The sequence below is a fragment of the Taudactylus pleione genome, unplaced genomic scaffold, assembly GCF_031769625.1.
Source record: "Taudactylus pleione unplaced genomic scaffold, aTauple2 ptg000497l, whole genome shotgun sequence".
Classification (NCBI taxonomy): Eukaryota; Metazoa; Chordata; class Amphibia; order Anura; family Myobatrachidae; genus Taudactylus; species Taudactylus pleione.
Genome location: NW_028284899.1, coordinates 1538004 through 1555466, shown reverse-complemented (window position 1 = coordinate 1555466; position 17463 = coordinate 1538004). Strand labels below are relative to the sequence as shown.

Here is a 17463-nt window from a genome sequence, read left to right as displayed (position 1 = left end):
TGCTACGGACACAAACACTAAAGACCCAAAGCTGCTATTGTAAAGGCAATTACATTTCCGAATTAACTACATTTGTTCCAAAAACTCTTTAGCACAATCTTCCTTGAACTAAAAATACATCCATAGAGCAAAGATATGTATTTCTTATCTTGGGAAATCTATACAACAGTGCAAATAGTACAATTTCACTTGAAAATCATAGCCAATTTGAACATTTTTGACTAAAGATCATCAATTGATTGTTAGTCATTTGTTGTGTGAATTATAGGTAGCTAAAAAGCGCTAGTAGTGTAGGGGTATCATGCAAGATTCCCATTCTTGCGACCTGGGTTCGAGTCCCAGCTAGCGCATAAAAGTGTGTCTTTTGAATTCTATAAAATCTGTTAAATTAATATATAATTAATCTGTATAAAAAACATAGCTTTATTGCTTTTCTCAGAGATAGTCCTTGAAGATGTCTCAATTCACAAAATTCTTAAAAAGCATAGAGGTAACATTTTCTCTCTACATGTAAAAAAAATGTACCAGTGATACAAACACTAAAGAGTTAAAGCTTTAATTGTGAAGTCAATTATATTTCTTAATTTTTTACATCTGCTCCACAATGTCATTATCAAATCTTTCTTTGAAAAAAAATACATCCAAAGAGTAAATATATGTATTTCTTATTGTGGGAAACTTATAAGGCAGTGGAGATAGTACAACTTCACTTGAAAAACACAGCCACATTGCACAATTTTCACTAGAGATTAACAATTGATTGTAAGACTTGTTTTATGTGAATGTAGTTCTTTAAGAATGTGCTAGTGTAGGGGTATCATGCAAGATTATCATTCGTGCGACCTTGGTTGAGACCTGGCTAGTGCATAATGTGTCTTTTGAATCCTATGAAATGTTTCAAATTAATATATATTGAATCTCACTAAAAACACTGCAATATTGCATTTCTAAGAGATGAGCATCCAAGATGTCTCTATTCACCAAATTCTTAAAAAGCATAGAAGTAACACTTCCTCTCCACAGGTAAAAAAATTGTGCTACTGACACAAACACTAAAGTCCCAAAGCTGCTATTGTAAACGCAATAACATTTCCGAATTATTTATATTTGCTCCACTAACTCTTTAGCACAATCTTCCTTGAACTAAAAATACATTCATGGAGAAAATGTATGTACTTCTTATCTTGGGAAATCTATTCTACAGTGCAAATAGTACAATTTCACTTGAAAATCATAGCCAAATTGAACATTTTTGACTAAAGATTATCAATTGATTGTTAGTTATTTTTTGTGCGAATTAAAGGTTTCTAAAGAGCACTAGTAGTGTAGGGGTATCATGCAAGATTCCCATTCTTGCGACCTGGGTTCGAGTCCCGCCTAGCGCATGAAAATATGTTTTTTGAATCCTATGACATTTTTCAAATTAATATATATTGAATCTCACTAAAAACATTACAATATTTCATTTTTCAAAGATGAGCCTCCAAGATGTCTCTATTCACCAAATTCTTAAAAAGCATAGAAGTAACACTTCCTCTCCACAGGTAAAAAAATTGTGCTACTGACACAAACACTAAAGTCTCAAAGCTGCTATTGTAAACGCAATTACATTTCCGAATTATTTATATTTGCTCCACAAACTCTTTAGCACCATCTTCCTTGAACTAAAAATTCATCCATGGAGAAAATGTATGTACCTCTTATCTTGGGAAATCTATTCTACAGTGCAAATAGTACAATTTCACTTGAAAATCATAGCCAAATTGAACATTTTTGACTAAAGATCATCAATTGATTGTTAGTCATTTGTTGTGTGAATTACAGGTAGCTAAAAAGCGCTAGTAGTGTAGGGGTATCATGCAAGATTCCCATTCTTGCGACCTGGGTTCGAGTCCCGGCTAGCGCATGAAAATGTGTTTTTTGAATCCTATGACATTTTTCAAATTAATATATATTGAATCTCACTAAAAACATTACAATATTGCATTTCTCAAAGATGAGCCTCCAAGATGTCTCTATTCACCAAATTCTTAAAAAGCATAATAGTAACATTTCCTCTCCACAGGTAAAAAAAAAGTGCTATGGACACAAACACTAAAGACCCAAAGCTGCTATTGTAAAGGCAATTACATTTCCGAATTAACTACATTTGTTCCAAAAACTCTTTAGCACAATCTTCCTTGAACTAAAAATACATCCATGGAGCAAAGATATGTATTTCTTATCTTGGGAAATCTATACAACAGTGCAAATAGTACAATTTCACTTGAAAATCATAGCCAAATTGAAAATTTTTGACTAAAGATCATCAATTGATTGTTAGTCATTTGTTGTGTGAATTATAGGTAGCTAAAAAGCGCTAGTAGTGTAGGGGTATCATGCAAGATTCCCATTCTTGCAACCTGGGTTCGAGTCCCAGCTAGCGCATTAAAGTGTGTCTTTTGAATTCTATAAAATCTGTTAAATTAATATATAATTAATCTGTATAAAAAACATAGCTTTATTGCTTTTCTCAGAGATAGTCCTTGAAGATGTCTCAATTCACAAAATTCTTAAAAAGCATAGAGGTAACATTTTCTCTCCACAGGTAAAAAAAATGTACCAGTGATACAAACACTAAAGAGTTAAAGCTTTAATTGTGAAGTCAATTATATTTCTTAATTTTTTACATCTGCTCCACAATGTCATTATCAAATCTTTCCTTGAAAAAAAATGCATCCAAAGATTAAATATATGTATTTCTTATTGTGGGAAACTTATAAGGCAGTGGAGATAGTACAACTTCACTTGAAAAACACAGTCACATTGCACAATTTTCACTAGAGATTAACAATTGATTGTAAGACTTCTTTTATGTGAATGTAGTTCTTTAAGAATGTGCTAGTGTAGGGGTATCATGCAAGATTATCATTCGTGCGATCTTGGTTTGAGACCTGGCTAGTGCATAATGTGTCTTTTGAATCCTATGAAATGTTTCAAATTAATATATATTGAATCTCACTAAAAACACTGCAATATTGCATTTCTCAGAGATTAGCATCCAAGATGTCTCTATTCACCAAATTCTTAAAAAGCATAGAAGTAACACTTCCTCTCCACAGGTAAAAAAATTGTGCTACTGACACAAACACTAAAGTCCCAAAGCTGCTATTGTAAAGGCAATTACATTTCCGAATTATTTATATTTGCTCCACAAACTCTTTAGCACAATCTTCCTTGAACTAAAAATACATCCATGGAGCAAATGTATGTACTTCTTATCTTGGGAAATCTATGCAACAGAGCAAATAGAACAATTTCACTTGAAAATCATAGCCAAATTGAACATTTTTGACTAAAGATTATCAATTGATTGTTAGTCATTTGTTGTGTGAATTAAAGGTTTCTAAAGAGCGCTAGTAGTGTAGGGGTATCATGCAAGATTTCCATTCTTGCGATTTGGGTTCGAGTCCCGGCTAGCGCATGAAAATGTGTATTTTGAATCCTAGGACATTTTTCAAATTAATATATATTGAATCTCACTAAAAACATTACAATATTGCATTTCTCAAAGATGAGCCTCCAAGATGTCTCTATTCACCAAATTCTTAAAAAGCATAATAGTAACATTTCCTCTCCACAGGTAAAAAAAATGTGCTACTGACACAAACACTAAAGACCCAAAGCTGCTATTGTAAAGGCAATTACATTTCCGAATTATTTATATTTGTTCCACAAACTCTTTAGCGCAATCTTCCTTGAACTAAAAATACATCCATGGAGCAAAGATATGTATTTCTTATCTTGGGAAATCTATACAACAGTGCAAATAGTACAATTTCACTTGAAAATCATAGCCAAATTGAACATTTTTGACTAAAGATCATCAATTGATTGTTAGTCATTTGTTGTGTGAATTATAGGTAGCTAAAAAGCGCTAGTAGTGTAGGGGTATCATGCAAGATTCCCATTCTTGCGACCCGGGTTCGAGTCCCGGCTAGCGCATGAAAATATGTTTTTTGAATCCTATGACATTTTTCAAATTAATATATATTGAATCTCACTAAAAACATTACAATATTGCATTTCTCAAAGATGAGCCTCCAAGATGTCTCTATTCACCAAATTCTTAAAAAGCATAATAGTAACATTTCCTCTCCACAGGTAAAAAAAAAGTGCTACGGACACAAACACTAAAGACCCAAAGCTGCTATTGTAAAGGCAATTACATTTCCGAATTAACTACATTTGTTCCAAAAACTCTTTAGCACAATCTTCCTTGAACTAAAAATACATCCATAGAGCAAAGATATGTATTTCTTATCTTGGGAAATCTATACAACAGTGCAAATAGTACAATTTCACTTGAAAATCATAGCCAAATTGAACATTTTTGACTAAAGATCATCAATTGATTGTTAGTCATTTGTTGTGTGAATTATAGGTAGCTAAAAAGCGCTAGTAGTGTAGGGGTATCATGCAAGATTCCCATTCTTGCGACCTGGGTTCGAGTCCCAGCTAGCGCATAAAAGTGTGTCTTTTGAATTCTATAAAATCTGTTAAATTAATATATAATTAATCTGTATAAAAAACATAGCTTTATTGCTTTTCTCAGAGATAGTCCTTGAAGATGTCTCAATTCACAAAATTCTTAAAAAGCATAGAGGTAACATTTTCTCTCTACAGGTAAAAAAAATGTACCAGTGATACAAACACTAAAGAGTTAAAGCTTTAATTGTGAAGTCAATTATATTTCTTAATTTTTTACATCTGCTCCACAATGTCATTATCAAATCTTTCCTTGAAAAAAAATACATCCAAAGATTAAATATATGTATTTCTTATTGTGGGAAACTTATAAGGCAGTGGAGATAGTACAACTTCACTCGAAAAACACAGCCACATTGCACAATTTTCACTAGAGATTAACAATTGATTGTAAGACTTGTTTTATGTGAATGTAGTTCTTTAAGAATGTGCTAGTGTAGGGGTATCATGCAAGATTATCATTCGTGCGACCTTGGTTTGAGACCTGGCTAGTGCATAATGTGTCTTTTGAATCCTATGAAATGTTTCAAATTAATATATATTGAATCTCACTAAAAACACTGCAATATTGCATTTCTAAGAGATGAGCATCCAAGATGTCTCTATTCACCAAATTCTTAAAAAGCATAGAAGTAACACTTCCTCTCCACAGGTAAAAAAATTGTGCTACTGACACAAACACTAAAGTCCCAAAGCTGCTATTGTAAACGCAATAACATTTCCGAATTATTTATATTTGCTCCACAAACTCTTTAGCACAATCTTCCTTGAACTAAAAATACAGTCATGGAGAAAATGTATGTACTTCTTATCTTGGGAAATCTATTCTACAGTGCAAATAGTACAATTTCACTTGAAAATCATAGCCAAATTGAACATTTTTGACTAAAGATTATCAATTGATTGTTAGTTATTTTTTGTGCGAATTAAAGGTTTCTAAAGAGCGCTAGTAGTGTAGGGGTATCATGCAAGATTCCCATTCTTGCGACCCGGGTTCGAGTCCTGGCTAGCGCATGAAAATATGTTTTTTGAATCCTATGACATTTTTCAAATTAATATATATTGAATCTCACTAAAAACATTACAATATTTCATTTTTCAAAGATGAGCCTCCAAGATGTCTCTATTCACCAAATTCTTAAAAAGCATAGAAGTAACACTTCCTCTCCACAGGTAAAAAAATTGTGCTACTGACACAAACACTAAAGTCCCAAAGCTGCTATTGTAAACGCAATTACATTTCCGAATTATTTATATTTGCTCCACAAACTCTTTAGCACCATCTTCCTTGAACTAAAAATACATCCATGGAGAAAATGTATGTACTTCTTATCTTGGGAAATCTATTCTACAGTGCAAATAGTACAATTTCACTTAAAAATCATAGCCAAATTGAACATTTTTGACTAAAGATCATCAATTGATTGTTAGTCATTTGTTGTGTGAATTATAGGTAGCTAAAAAGCGCTAGTAGTGTAGGGGTATCATGCAAGATTCCCATTCTTGCGACCTGGGTTCGAGTCCCGGCTAGCGCATGAAAATGTGTTTTTTGAATCCTATGACATTTTTCAAATTAATATATATTGAATCTCACTAAAAACATTACAATATTGCATTTCTCAAAGATGAGCCTCCAAGATGTCTCTATTCACCAAATTCTTAAAAAGCATAATAGTAACATTTCCTCTCCACAGGTAAAAAAAAAGTGCTACGGACACAAACACTAAAGACCCAAAGCTGCTATTGTAAAGGCAATTACATTTCCGAATTAACTACATTTGTTCCAAAAACTCTTTAGCACAATCTTCCTTGAACTAAAAATACATCCATGGAGCAAAGATATGTATTTCTTATCTTGGGAAATCTATACAACAGTGCAAATAGTACAATTTCACTTGAAAATCATAGCCAAATTGAACATTTTTGACTAAAGATCATCAATTGATTGTTAGTCATTTGTTGTGTGAATTATAGGTAGCTAAAAAGCGCTAGTAGTGTAGGGGTATCATGCAAGATTCCCATTCTTGCGACCTGGGTTCGAGTCCCAGCTAGCGCATAAAAGTGTGTCTTTTCAATTCTATAAAATCTGTTAAATTAATATATAATTAATCTGTATAAAAAACATAGCTTTATTGCTTTTCTCAGAGATAGTCCTTGAAGATGTCTCAATTCACAAAATTCTTAAAAAGCATAATAGTAACATTTTCTCTCCACAGGTAAAAAAAATGTACCAGTGATACAAACACTAAAGAGTTAAAGCTTTAATTGTGAAGTCAATTATATTTCTTAATTTTTTACATCTGCTCCACAATGTCATTATCAAATCTTTCCTTGAAAAAAAATACATCCAAAGATTAAATATATGTATTTCTTATTGTGGGAAACCTATAAGGCAGTGGAGATAGTACAACTTCACTTGAAAAACACAGTCACATTGCACAATTTTCACTAGAGATTAACAATTGATTGTAAGACTTCTTTTATGTGAATGTAGTTCTTTAAGAATGTGCTAGTGTAGGGGTATCATGCAAGATTATCATTCGTGCGACCTTTGTTTGAGACCTGTCTAGTGCATAATGTGTCTTTTGAATCCTATGAAATGTTTCAAATTAATATATATTGAATCTCACTAAAAACACTGCAATATTGCATTTCTCAGAGATTAGCATCCAAGATGTCTCTATTCACCAAATTCTTAAAAAGCATAGAAGTAACACTTCCTCTCCACAGGTAAAAAAATTGTGCTACTGACACAAACACTAAAGTCCCAAAGCTGCTATTGTAAACGCAATTACATTTCCGAATTATTTATATTTGCTCCACAAACTCTTTAGCACAATCTTCCTTGAACTAAAAATACATCCATGGAGAAAATGTATGTACTTCTTATCTTGGGAAATCTATACTACAGTGCAAATAGTACAATTTCACTTGAAAATCATAGCCAAATTGCACATTTTTGACTAAAGATTATCAATTGATTGTTAGTCATTTGTTATGTGAATTAAAAGTTTCTAAAGAGCGCTAGTAGTGTAGGGGTATCATGCAAGATTCCCATTCTTGTGACCCGGGTTAGAGTCCCGGCTAGCACATGAAAATGTGTTTTTTGAATCCTATGACATTTTTCAAATTAATATATATTGAATCTCACTAAAAACATTACAATATTGCATTTCTCAAAGATGAGCCTCCAAGATGTCTCTATTCACCAAATTCTTAAAAAACATAATAGTAACATTTCCTCTCTACAGGTAAAAAAAATGTGCTACTGACACAATCACTAAAGACCCAAAGCTGCTATTGTAAAGGCAATTACATTTCCGAATTATTTATATTTGTTCCACAAACTCTTTAGCACAATCTTCCTTGAACTAAAAATACATCCATGGAGCAAAGATATGTATTTCTTATCTTGGGAAATCTATACAACAGTGCAAATAGTACAATTTCACTTGAAAATCATAGCCAAATTGAACATTTTTGACTAAAGATCATCAATTGATTGTTAGTCATTTGTTGTGTGAATTATAGGTATCTAAAAAGCGCTAGTAGTGTAGGGGTATCATGCAAGATTCCCATTCTTGCGACCCAGGTTCGAGTCCTGGTTAGCGCATGAAAATGTGTTTTGTGAATCCTATGACATTTTTCAAATTAATATATATTGAATCTCACTAAAAACATTACAATATTGCATTTATCAAAGATGAGTCTAAAAGATGTCTCTATTCACCAAATTCTTAAAAAGCATAATAGTAACATTTCCTCTCCACAGGTAAAAAAAAAGTGCTACGGACACAAACACTAAAGACCCAAAGCTGCTATTGTAAAGGCAATTACATTTCCGAATTAACTACATTTGTTCCAAAAACTCTTTAGCACAATCTTCCTTGAGCTAAAAATACATCCATGGAGCAAAGATATGTATTTCTTATCTTGGGAAATCTATACAACAGTGCAAATAGTACAATTTCACTTGAAAATCATAGCCAAATTGAACATTTTTGACTAAAGATCATCAATTGATTGTTAGTCATTTGTTGTGTGAATTATAGGTAGCTAAAAAGCGCTAGTAGTGTGGGGGTATCATGCAAGATTCCCATTCTTGCGACCTGGGTTCGAGTCCCAGCTAGCGCATAAAAGTGTGTCTTTTCAATTCTATAAAATCTGTTAAATTAATATATAATTAATCTGTATAAAAAACATAGCTTTATTGCTTTTCTCAGAGACAGTCCTTGAAGATGTCTCAATTCACAAAATTCTTAAAAAGCATAATAGTAACATTTTCTCTCCACAGGTAAAAAAAAATGTACCAGTGATACAAACACTAAAGAGTTAAAGCTTTAATTGTGAAGTCAATTATATTTCTTAATTTTTTACATCTGCTCCACAATGTCATTATCAAATCTTTCCTTGAAAAAAAATACATCCAAAGATTAAATATATGTATTTCTTATTGTGGGAAACCTATAAGGCAGTGGAGATAGTACAACTTCACTTGAAAAACACAGTCACATTGCACAATTTTCACTAGAGATTAACAATTGATTGTAAGACTTCTTTTATGTGAATGTAGTTCTTTAAGAATGTGCTAGTGTAGGGGTATCATGCAAGATTATCATTCGTGCGACCTTGGTTTGAGACCTGTCTAGTGCATAATGTGTCTTTTGAATCCTATGAAATGTTTCAAATTAATATATATTGAATCTCACTAAAAACACTGCAATATTGCATTTCTCAGAGATTAGCATCCAAGATGTCTCTATTCACCAAATTCTTAAAAAGCATAGAAGTAACACTTCCTCTCCACAGGTAAAAAAATTGTGCTACTGACACAAACACTAAAGTCCCAAAGCTGCTATTGTAAACGCAATTACATTTCCGAATTATTTATATTTGCTCCACAAACTCTTTAGCACAATCTTCCTTGAACTAAAAATACATCCATGGAGAAAATGTATGTACTTCTTATCTTGGGAAATCTATACTACAGTGCAAATAGTACAATTTCACTTGAAAATCTTTAGTGAAAAATGTGCAATTTGGCTATGATTTTCAAGTGAAATTGTACTATTTGCACTGTAGTATAGATTTCCCAAGATAAGAAGTACATACATTTTCTCCATGAATGTATTTTTAGTTCATGGAATATTGTGCTAAAGAGTTTGTGGAGCAAATATAAATAATTCGGAAATGTAATTGCGTTTACAATAGCAGCTTTGGGACTTTAGTGTTTGTGTCAGTAGCACAATTTTTTTACCTGTGGAGAGGAAGTGTTACTTCTATGCTTTTTGCATTATCAAATCTTTCCTTGAAAAAAAATACATCCAAAGAGTAAATATATGTATTTCTTATTGTGGGAAACTTATAAGGCAGTGGAGATAGTACAACTTCACTTGAAAAACACAGTCACATTGCACAATTTTCAATAGAGATTAACAATTGATTGCAAGACTTCTTTTATGTGAATGTAGTTCTTTAAGAATGTTCTAGTGTAGGGGTATCATGCAAGATTATCATTCGTGCGACCTTGGTTTGAGACCCGGCTAGTGCATAATGTGTCTTTTGAATCCTATGAAATGTTTCAAATTAATATATATTGAATCTCACTAAAAACACTGCAATATTGCATTTCTCAGAGATTAGCATCCAAGATGTCTCTATTCACCAAATTCTTAAAAAGCCTAGAAGTAACACTTCCTCTCCACAGTTAAAAAAATTGTGCTACTGGCACAAACACTAAAGTCCCAAAGCTGCTATTGTAAAGGCAATAACATTTCCGAATTATTTATATTTGCTCCACTAACTCTTTAGCACAATCTTCCTTGAACTAAAAATACATCCATGGAGAAAATGTATGTACTTCTTATCTTGGGAAATCTATACAACAGTGCAAATAGTACAATTTCACTTGAAAATCATAGCCAAATTGCACATTTTTGACTAAAGATTATCAATTGATTGTTAGTCATTTGTTGTGTGAATTAAAGGTTTCTAAAGAGCGCTAGTAGTGTAGGGGTATCATGCAAGATTCCCATTTTTGCGACCCGGGTTCGAGTCCCGGTTAGCGCATGAAAATGTGTTTTTTGAATCCTATGACATTTTTCAAATTAATATATATTGAATCTCACTAAAAACATTACAATATTGCATTTCTCAAAGATGAGCCTCCAAGATGTCTCTATTCACCAAATTCTTAAAAAGCATAATAGTAACATTTCCTCTCCACTGGTAAAAAAAAAGTGCCACGGACACAAACACTAAAGACCCAAAGCTGCTATTGTAAAGGCAATTACATTTCCGAATTAACTACATTTGCTCCAAAAACTCTTTAGCACAATCTTCCTTGAACTAAAAATACATCCATGGAGCAAAGATATGTATTTCTTATCTTGGGAAATCTATACAACAGTGCAAATAGTACAATTTCACTTGAAAATCATAGCCAAATTGAACATTTTTGACTAAAGATCATCAATTGATTGTTAGTCATTTGTTGTGTGAATTATAGGTAGCTAAAAAGCGCTAGTAGTGTAGGGGTATCATGCATGATTCCCATTCTTGCGACCTGGGTTCGAGTCCCAGCTAGCGCATAAAAGTGTGTCTTTTGAATTCTATAAAATCTGTTAAATTAATATATAATTAATCTGTATAAAAAACATAGCTTTATTGCTTTTCTCAGAGATAGTCCTTGAAGATGTCTCAATTCACAAAATTCTTAAAAAGCATAGAGGTAACATTTTCTCTCCACAGGTAAAAAAAATGTACCAGTGATACAAACACTAAAGAGTTAAAGCTTTAATTGTGAAGTCAATTATATTTCTTAATTTTTTACATCTGCTCCACAATGTAATTATCAAATCTTTCCTTGAAAAAAAATACATCCAAAGAGTAAATATATGTATTTCTTATTGTGGGAAACTTATAAGGCAGTGGAGATAGTACAACTTCACTTGAAAAACACAGTCACATTGCACAATTTTCACTAGAGATTAACAATTGATTGCAAGACTTCTTTTATGTGAATGTAGTTCTTTAAGAATGTGCTAGTGTAGGGGTATCATGCAAGATTATCATTCGTGCGACCTTGGTTTGAGACCCGGCTAGTGCATAATGTGTCTTTTTAGTCCTATGAATTGTTTCAAATTAATATATATTGAATCTCACTAAAAACACTGCAATATTGCATTTCTCAGAGATTAGCATCCAAGATGTCTCTATTCACCAAATTCTTAAAAAGCATAGAAGTAACACTTCCTCTCAACAGGTAAAAAAATTGTGCTACTGGCACAAACACTACAGTCCCAAAGCTGCTATTGTAAAGGCAATAACATTTCCGAATTATTTATATTTGCTCCACTAACTCTTTAGCACAATCTTCCTTGAACTAAAAATACATCCATGGAGAAAATGTATGTACTTCTTATCTTGGGAAATCTATACAACAGTGCAAATAGTACAATTTCACTTGAAAATCATAGCGAAATTGCACATTTTTGACTAAAGATTATCAATTGGTAGTTAGTCATTTGTTATGTGAATTAAAAGTTTCTAAAGAGCGCTAGTAGTGTAGGGGTATCATGCAAGATTCCCATTCTTGCGACCCGGGTTCGAGTCCTGGCTAGCGCATGAAAATATGTTTTTTGAATCCTATGACATTTTTCAAATTAATATATATTGAATCTCACTAAAAACATTACAATATTTCATTTTTCAAAGATGAGCCTCCAAGATGTCTCTATTCACCAAATTCTTAAAAAGCATAGAAGTAACACTTCCTCTCCACAGGTAAAAAAATTGTGCTACTGACACAAACACTAAAGTCCCAAAGCTGCTATTGTAAACGCAATTACATTTCCGAATTATTTATATTTGCTCCACAAACTCTTTAGCACCATCTTCCTTGAACTAAAAATACATCCATGGAGAAAATGTATGTACTTCTTATCTTGGGAAATCTATTCTACAGTGCAAATAGTACAATTTCACTTGAAAATCATAGCCAAATTGAACATTTTTGACTAAAGATCATCAATTGATTGTTAGTCATTTGTTGTGTGAATTATAGGTAGCTAAAAAGCGCTAGTAGTGTAGGGGTATCATGCAAGATTCCCATTCTTGCGACCTGGGTTCGAGTCCCGGCTAGCGCATGAAAATGTGTTTTTTGAATCCTATGACATTTTTCAAATTAATATATATTGAATCTCACTAAAAACATTACAATATTGCATTTCTCAAAGATGAGCCTCCAAGATGTCTCTATTCACCAAATTCTTAAAAAGCATAATAGTAACATTTCCTCTCCACAGGTAAAAAAAAAGTGCTACGGACACAAACACTAAAGACCCAAAGCTGCTATTGTAAAGGCAATTACATTTCCGAATTAACTACATTTGTTCCAAAAACTCTTTAGCACAATCTTCCTTGAACTAAAAATACATCCATGGAGCAAAGATATGTATTTCTTATCTTGGGAAATCTATACAACAGTGCAAATAGTACAATTTCACTTGAAAATCATAGCCAAATTGAACATTTTTGACTAAAGATCATCAATTGATTGTTAGTCATTTGTTGTGTGAATTATAGGTAGCTAAAAAGCGCTAGTAGTGTAGGGGTATCATGCAAGATTCCCATTCTTGCGACCTGGGTTCGAGTCCCAGCTAGCGCATAAAAGTGTGTCTTTTCAATTCTATAAAATCTGTTAAATTAATATATAATTAATCTGTATAAAAAACATAGCTTTATTGCTTTTCTCAGAGATAGTCCTTGAAGATGTCTCAATTCACAAAATTCTTAAAAAGCATAATAGTAACATTTTCTCTCCACAGGTAAAAAAAATGTACCAGTGATACAAACACTAAAGAGTTAAAGCTTTAATTGTGAAGTCAATTATATTTCTTAATTTTTTACATCTGCTCCACAATGTCATTATCAAATCTTTCCTTGAAAAAAAATACATCCAAAGATTAAATATATGTATTTCTTATTGTGGGAAACCTATAAGGCAGTGGAGATAGTACAACTTCACTTGAAAAACACAGTCACATTGCACAATTTTCACTAGAGATTAACAATTGATTGTAAGACTTCTTTTATGTGAATGTAGTTCTTTAAGAATGTGCTAGTGTAGGGGTATCATGCAAGATTATCATTCGTGCGACCTTTGTTTGAGACCTGTCTAGTGCATAATGTGTCTTTTGAATCCTATGAAATGTTTCAAATTAATATATATTGAATCTCACTAAAAACACTGCAATATTGCATTTCTCAGAGATTAGCATCCAAGATGTCTCTATTCACCAAATTCTTAAAAAGCATAGAAGTAACACTTCCTCTCCACAGGTAAAAAAATTGTGCTACTGACACAAACACTAAAGTCCCAAAGCTGCTATTGTAAACGCAATTACATTTCCGAATTATTTATATTTGCTCCACAAACTCTTTAGCACAATCTTCCTTGAACTAAAAATACATCCATGGAGAAAATGTATGTACTTCTTATCTTGGGAAATCTATACTACAGTGCAAATAGTACAATTTCACTTGAAAATCATAGCCAAATTGCACATTTTTGACTAAAGATTATCAATTGATTGTTAGTCATTTGTTATGTGAATTAAAAGTTTCTAAAGAGCGCTAGTAGTATAGGGGTATCATGCAAGATTCCCATTCTTGTGACCCGGGTTAGAGTCCCGGCTAGCACATGAAAATGTGTTTTTTGAATCCTATGACATTTTTCAAATTAATATATATTGAATCTCACTAAAAACATTACAATATTGCATTTCTCAAAGATGAGCCTCCAAGATGTCTCTATTCACCAAATTCTTAAAAAACATAATAGTAACATTTCCTCTCTACAGGTAAAAAAAATGTGCTACTGACACAATCACTAAAGACCCAAAGCTGCTATTGTAAAGGCAATTACATTTCCGAATTATTTATATTTGTTCCACAAACTCTTTAGCACAATCTTCCTTGAACTAAAAATACATCCATGGAGCAAAGATATGTATTTCTTATCTTGGGAAATCTATACAACAGTGCAAATAGTACAATTTCACTTGAAAATCATAGCCAAATTGAACATTTTTGACTAAAGATCATCAATTGATTGTTAGTCATTTGTTGTGTGAATTATAGGTATCTAAAAAGCGCTAGTAGTGTAGGGGTATCATGCAAGATTCCCATTCTTGCGACCCAGGTTCGAGTCCTGGTTAGCGCATGAAAATGTGTTTTGTGAATCCTATGACATTTTTCAAATTAATATATATTGAATCTCACTAAAAACATTACAATATTGCATTTATCAAAGATGAGTCTAAAAGATGTCTCTATTCACCAAATTCTTAAAAAGCATAATAGTAACATTTCCTCTCCACAGGTAAAAAAAAAGTGCTACGGACACAAACACTAAAGACCCAAAGCTGCTATTGTAAAGGCAATTACATTTCCGAATTAACTACATTTGTTCCAAAAACTCTTTAGCACAATCTTCCTTGAGCTAAAAATACATCCATGGAGCAAAGATATGTATTTCTTATCTTGGGAAATCTATACAACAGTGCAAATAGTACAATTTCACTTGAAAATCATAGCCAAATTGAACATTTTTGACTAAAGATCATCAATTGATTGTTAGTCATTTGTTGTGTGAATTATAGGTAGCTAAAAAGCGCTAGTAGTGTGGGGGTATCATGCAAGATTCCCATTCTTGCGACCTGGGTTCGAGTCCCAGCTAGCGCATAAAAGTGTGTCTTTTCAATTCTATAAAATCTGTTAAATTAATATATAATTAATCTGTATAAAAAACATAGCTTTATTGCTTTTCTCAGAGACAGTCCTTGAAGATGTCTCAATTCACAAAATTCTTAAAAAGCATAATAGTAACATTTTCTCTCCACAGGTAAAAAAAAATGTACCAGTGATACAAACACTAAAGAGTTAAAGCTTTAATTGTGAAGTCAATTATATTTCTTAATTTTTTACATCTGCTCCACAATGTCATTATCAAATCTTTCCTTGAAAAAAAATACATCCAAAGATTAAATATATGTATTTCTTATTGTGGGAAACCTATAAGGCAGTGGAGATAGTACAACTTCACTTGAAAAACACAGTCACATTGCACAATTTTCACTAGAGATTAACAATTGATTGTAAGACTTCTTTTATGTGAATGTAGTTCTTTAAGAATGTGCTAGTGTAGGGGTATCATGCAAGATTATCATTCGTGCGACCTTGGTTTGAGACCTGTCTAGTGCATAATGTGTCTTTTGAATCCTATGAAATGTTTCAAATTAATATATATTGAATCTCACTAAAAACACTGCAATATTGCATTTCTCAGAGATTAGCATCCAAGATGTCTCTATTCACCAAATTCTTAAAAAGCATAGAAGTAACACTTCCTCTCCACAGGTAAAAAAATTGTGCTACTGACACAAACACTAAAGTCCCAAAGCTGCTATTGTAAACGCAATTACATTTCCGAATTATTTATATTTGCTCCACAAACTCTTTAGCACAATCTTCCTTGAACTAAAAATACATCCATGGAGAAAATGTATGTACTTCTTATCTTGGGAAATCTATACTACAGTGCAAATAGTACAATTTCACTTGAAAATCTTTAGTGAAAAATGTGCAATTTGGCTATGATTTTCAAGTGAAATTGTACTATTTGCACTGTAGTATAGATTTCCCAAGATAAGAAGTACATACATTTTCTCCATGAATGTATTTTTAGTTCATGGAATATTGTGCTAAAGAGTTTGTGGAGCAAATATAAATAATTCGGAAATGTAATTGCGTTTACAATAGCAGCTTTGGGACTTTAGTGTTTGTGTCAGTAGCACAATTTTTTTACCTGTGGAGAGGAAGTGTTACTTCTATGCTTTTTGCATTATCAAATCTTTCCTTGAAAAAAAATACATCCAAAGAGTAAATATATGTATTTCTTATTGTGGGAAACTTATAAGGCAGTGGAGATAGTACAACTTCACTTGAAAAACACAGTCACATTGCACAATTTTCAATAGAGATTAACAATTGATTGCAAGACTTCTTTTATGTGAATGTAGTTCTTTAAGAATGTTCTAGTGTAGGGGTATCATGCAAGATTATCATTCGTGCGACCTTGGTTTGAGACCCGGCTAGTGCATAATGTGTCTTTTGAATCCTATGAAATGTTTCAAATTAATATATATTGAATCTCACTAAAAACACTGCAATATTGCATTTCTCAGAGATTAGCATCCAAGATGTCTCTATTCACCAAATTCTTAAAAAGCCTAGAAGTAACACTTCCTCTCCACAGGTAAAAAAATTGTGCTACTGGCACAAACACTAAAGTCCCAAAGCTGCTATTGTAAAGGCAATAACATTTCCGAATTATTTATATTTGCTCCACTAACTCTTTAGCACAATCTTCCTTGAACTAAAAATACATCCATGGAGAAAATGTATGTACTTCTTATCTTGGGAAATCTATACAACAGTGCAAATAGTACAATTTCACTTGAAAATCATAGCCAAATTGCACATTTTTGACTAAAGATTATCAATTGATTGTTAGTCATTTGTTGTGTGAATTAAAGGTTTCTAAAGAGCGCTAGTAGTGTAGGGGTATCATGCAAGATTCCCATTTTTGCGACCCGGGTTCGAGTCCCGGTTAGCGCATGAAAATGTGTTTTTTGAATCCTATGACATTTTTCAAATTAATATATATTGAATCTCACTAAAAACATTACAATATTGCATTTCTCAAAGATGAGCCTCCAAGATGTCTCTATTCACCAAATTCTTAAAAAGCATAATAGTAACATTTCCTCTCCACTGGTAAAAAAAAAGTGCCACGGACACAAACACTAAAGACCCAAAGCTGCTATTGTAAAGGCAATTACATTTCCGAATTAACTACATTTGCTCCAAAAA

At 32.4% G+C, this 17463-nt stretch overlaps 19 non-coding genes across 19 annotated transcripts; all 19 read left to right on the top strand.

Annotated features, from left to right (window-relative positions):
• Positions 1–279: 279 nt before the first annotated feature.
• On the top strand, positions 280–350 carry TRNAG-CCC (transfer RNA glycine (anticodon CCC)). Its single transcript has one exon. It is a non-coding gene; the product is annotated as a tRNA-Gly (tRNA).
• Positions 351–1835: 1485 nt separating this feature from the next.
• Positions 1836–1906, top strand: TRNAG-CCC (transfer RNA glycine (anticodon CCC)). Its single transcript has one exon. It is a non-coding gene; the product is annotated as a tRNA-Gly (tRNA).
• Positions 1907–2356: 450 nt separating this feature from the next.
• On the top strand, positions 2357–2427 carry TRNAG-CCC (transfer RNA glycine (anticodon CCC)). Its single transcript has one exon. It is a non-coding gene; the product is annotated as a tRNA-Gly (tRNA).
• Positions 2428–3913: 1486 nt separating this feature from the next.
• Positions 3914–3984, top strand: TRNAG-CCC (transfer RNA glycine (anticodon CCC)). Its single transcript has one exon. It is a non-coding gene; the product is annotated as a tRNA-Gly (tRNA).
• A 450-nt stretch (positions 3985–4434) lies between these two features.
• On the top strand, positions 4435–4505 carry TRNAG-CCC (transfer RNA glycine (anticodon CCC)). The gene has a single exon. It is a non-coding gene; the product is annotated as a tRNA-Gly (tRNA).
• A 965-nt stretch (positions 4506–5470) lies between these two features.
• TRNAG-CCC (transfer RNA glycine (anticodon CCC)) lies at positions 5471–5541 on the top strand. The gene has a single exon. It is a non-coding gene; the product is annotated as a tRNA-Gly (tRNA).
• Positions 5542–5991: 450 nt separating this feature from the next.
• Positions 5992–6062, top strand: TRNAG-CCC (transfer RNA glycine (anticodon CCC)). Its single transcript has one exon. It is a non-coding gene; the product is annotated as a tRNA-Gly (tRNA).
• A 450-nt stretch (positions 6063–6512) lies between these two features.
• Positions 6513–6583, top strand: TRNAG-CCC (transfer RNA glycine (anticodon CCC)). The gene has a single exon. It is a non-coding gene; the product is annotated as a tRNA-Gly (tRNA).
• A 965-nt stretch (positions 6584–7548) lies between these two features.
• On the top strand, positions 7549–7619 carry TRNAG-CCC (transfer RNA glycine (anticodon CCC)). Its single transcript has one exon. It is a non-coding gene; the product is annotated as a tRNA-Gly (tRNA).
• Positions 7620–8069: 450 nt separating this feature from the next.
• Positions 8070–8140, top strand: TRNAG-CCC (transfer RNA glycine (anticodon CCC)). Its single transcript has one exon. It is a non-coding gene; the product is annotated as a tRNA-Gly (tRNA).
• A 450-nt stretch (positions 8141–8590) lies between these two features.
• TRNAG-CCC (transfer RNA glycine (anticodon CCC)) lies at positions 8591–8661 on the top strand. The gene has a single exon. It is a non-coding gene; the product is annotated as a tRNA-Gly (tRNA).
• Positions 8662–10525: 1864 nt separating this feature from the next.
• On the top strand, positions 10526–10596 carry TRNAG-CCC (transfer RNA glycine (anticodon CCC)). The gene has a single exon. It is a non-coding gene; the product is annotated as a tRNA-Gly (tRNA).
• A 450-nt stretch (positions 10597–11046) lies between these two features.
• On the top strand, positions 11047–11117 carry TRNAG-CCC (transfer RNA glycine (anticodon CCC)). The gene has a single exon. It is a non-coding gene; the product is annotated as a tRNA-Gly (tRNA).
• A 965-nt stretch (positions 11118–12082) lies between these two features.
• On the top strand, positions 12083–12153 carry TRNAG-CCC (transfer RNA glycine (anticodon CCC)). The gene has a single exon. It is a non-coding gene; the product is annotated as a tRNA-Gly (tRNA).
• Positions 12154–12603: 450 nt separating this feature from the next.
• On the top strand, positions 12604–12674 carry TRNAG-CCC (transfer RNA glycine (anticodon CCC)). Its single transcript has one exon. It is a non-coding gene; the product is annotated as a tRNA-Gly (tRNA).
• A 450-nt stretch (positions 12675–13124) lies between these two features.
• On the top strand, positions 13125–13195 carry TRNAG-CCC (transfer RNA glycine (anticodon CCC)). Its single transcript has one exon. It is a non-coding gene; the product is annotated as a tRNA-Gly (tRNA).
• Positions 13196–14681: 1486 nt separating this feature from the next.
• TRNAG-CCC (transfer RNA glycine (anticodon CCC)) lies at positions 14682–14752 on the top strand. The gene has a single exon. It is a non-coding gene; the product is annotated as a tRNA-Gly (tRNA).
• Positions 14753–15202: 450 nt separating this feature from the next.
• TRNAG-CCC (transfer RNA glycine (anticodon CCC)) lies at positions 15203–15273 on the top strand. Its single transcript has one exon. It is a non-coding gene; the product is annotated as a tRNA-Gly (tRNA).
• A 1864-nt stretch (positions 15274–17137) lies between these two features.
• TRNAG-CCC (transfer RNA glycine (anticodon CCC)) lies at positions 17138–17208 on the top strand. The gene has a single exon. It is a non-coding gene; the product is annotated as a tRNA-Gly (tRNA).
• Positions 17209–17463: the final 255 nt, after the last annotated feature.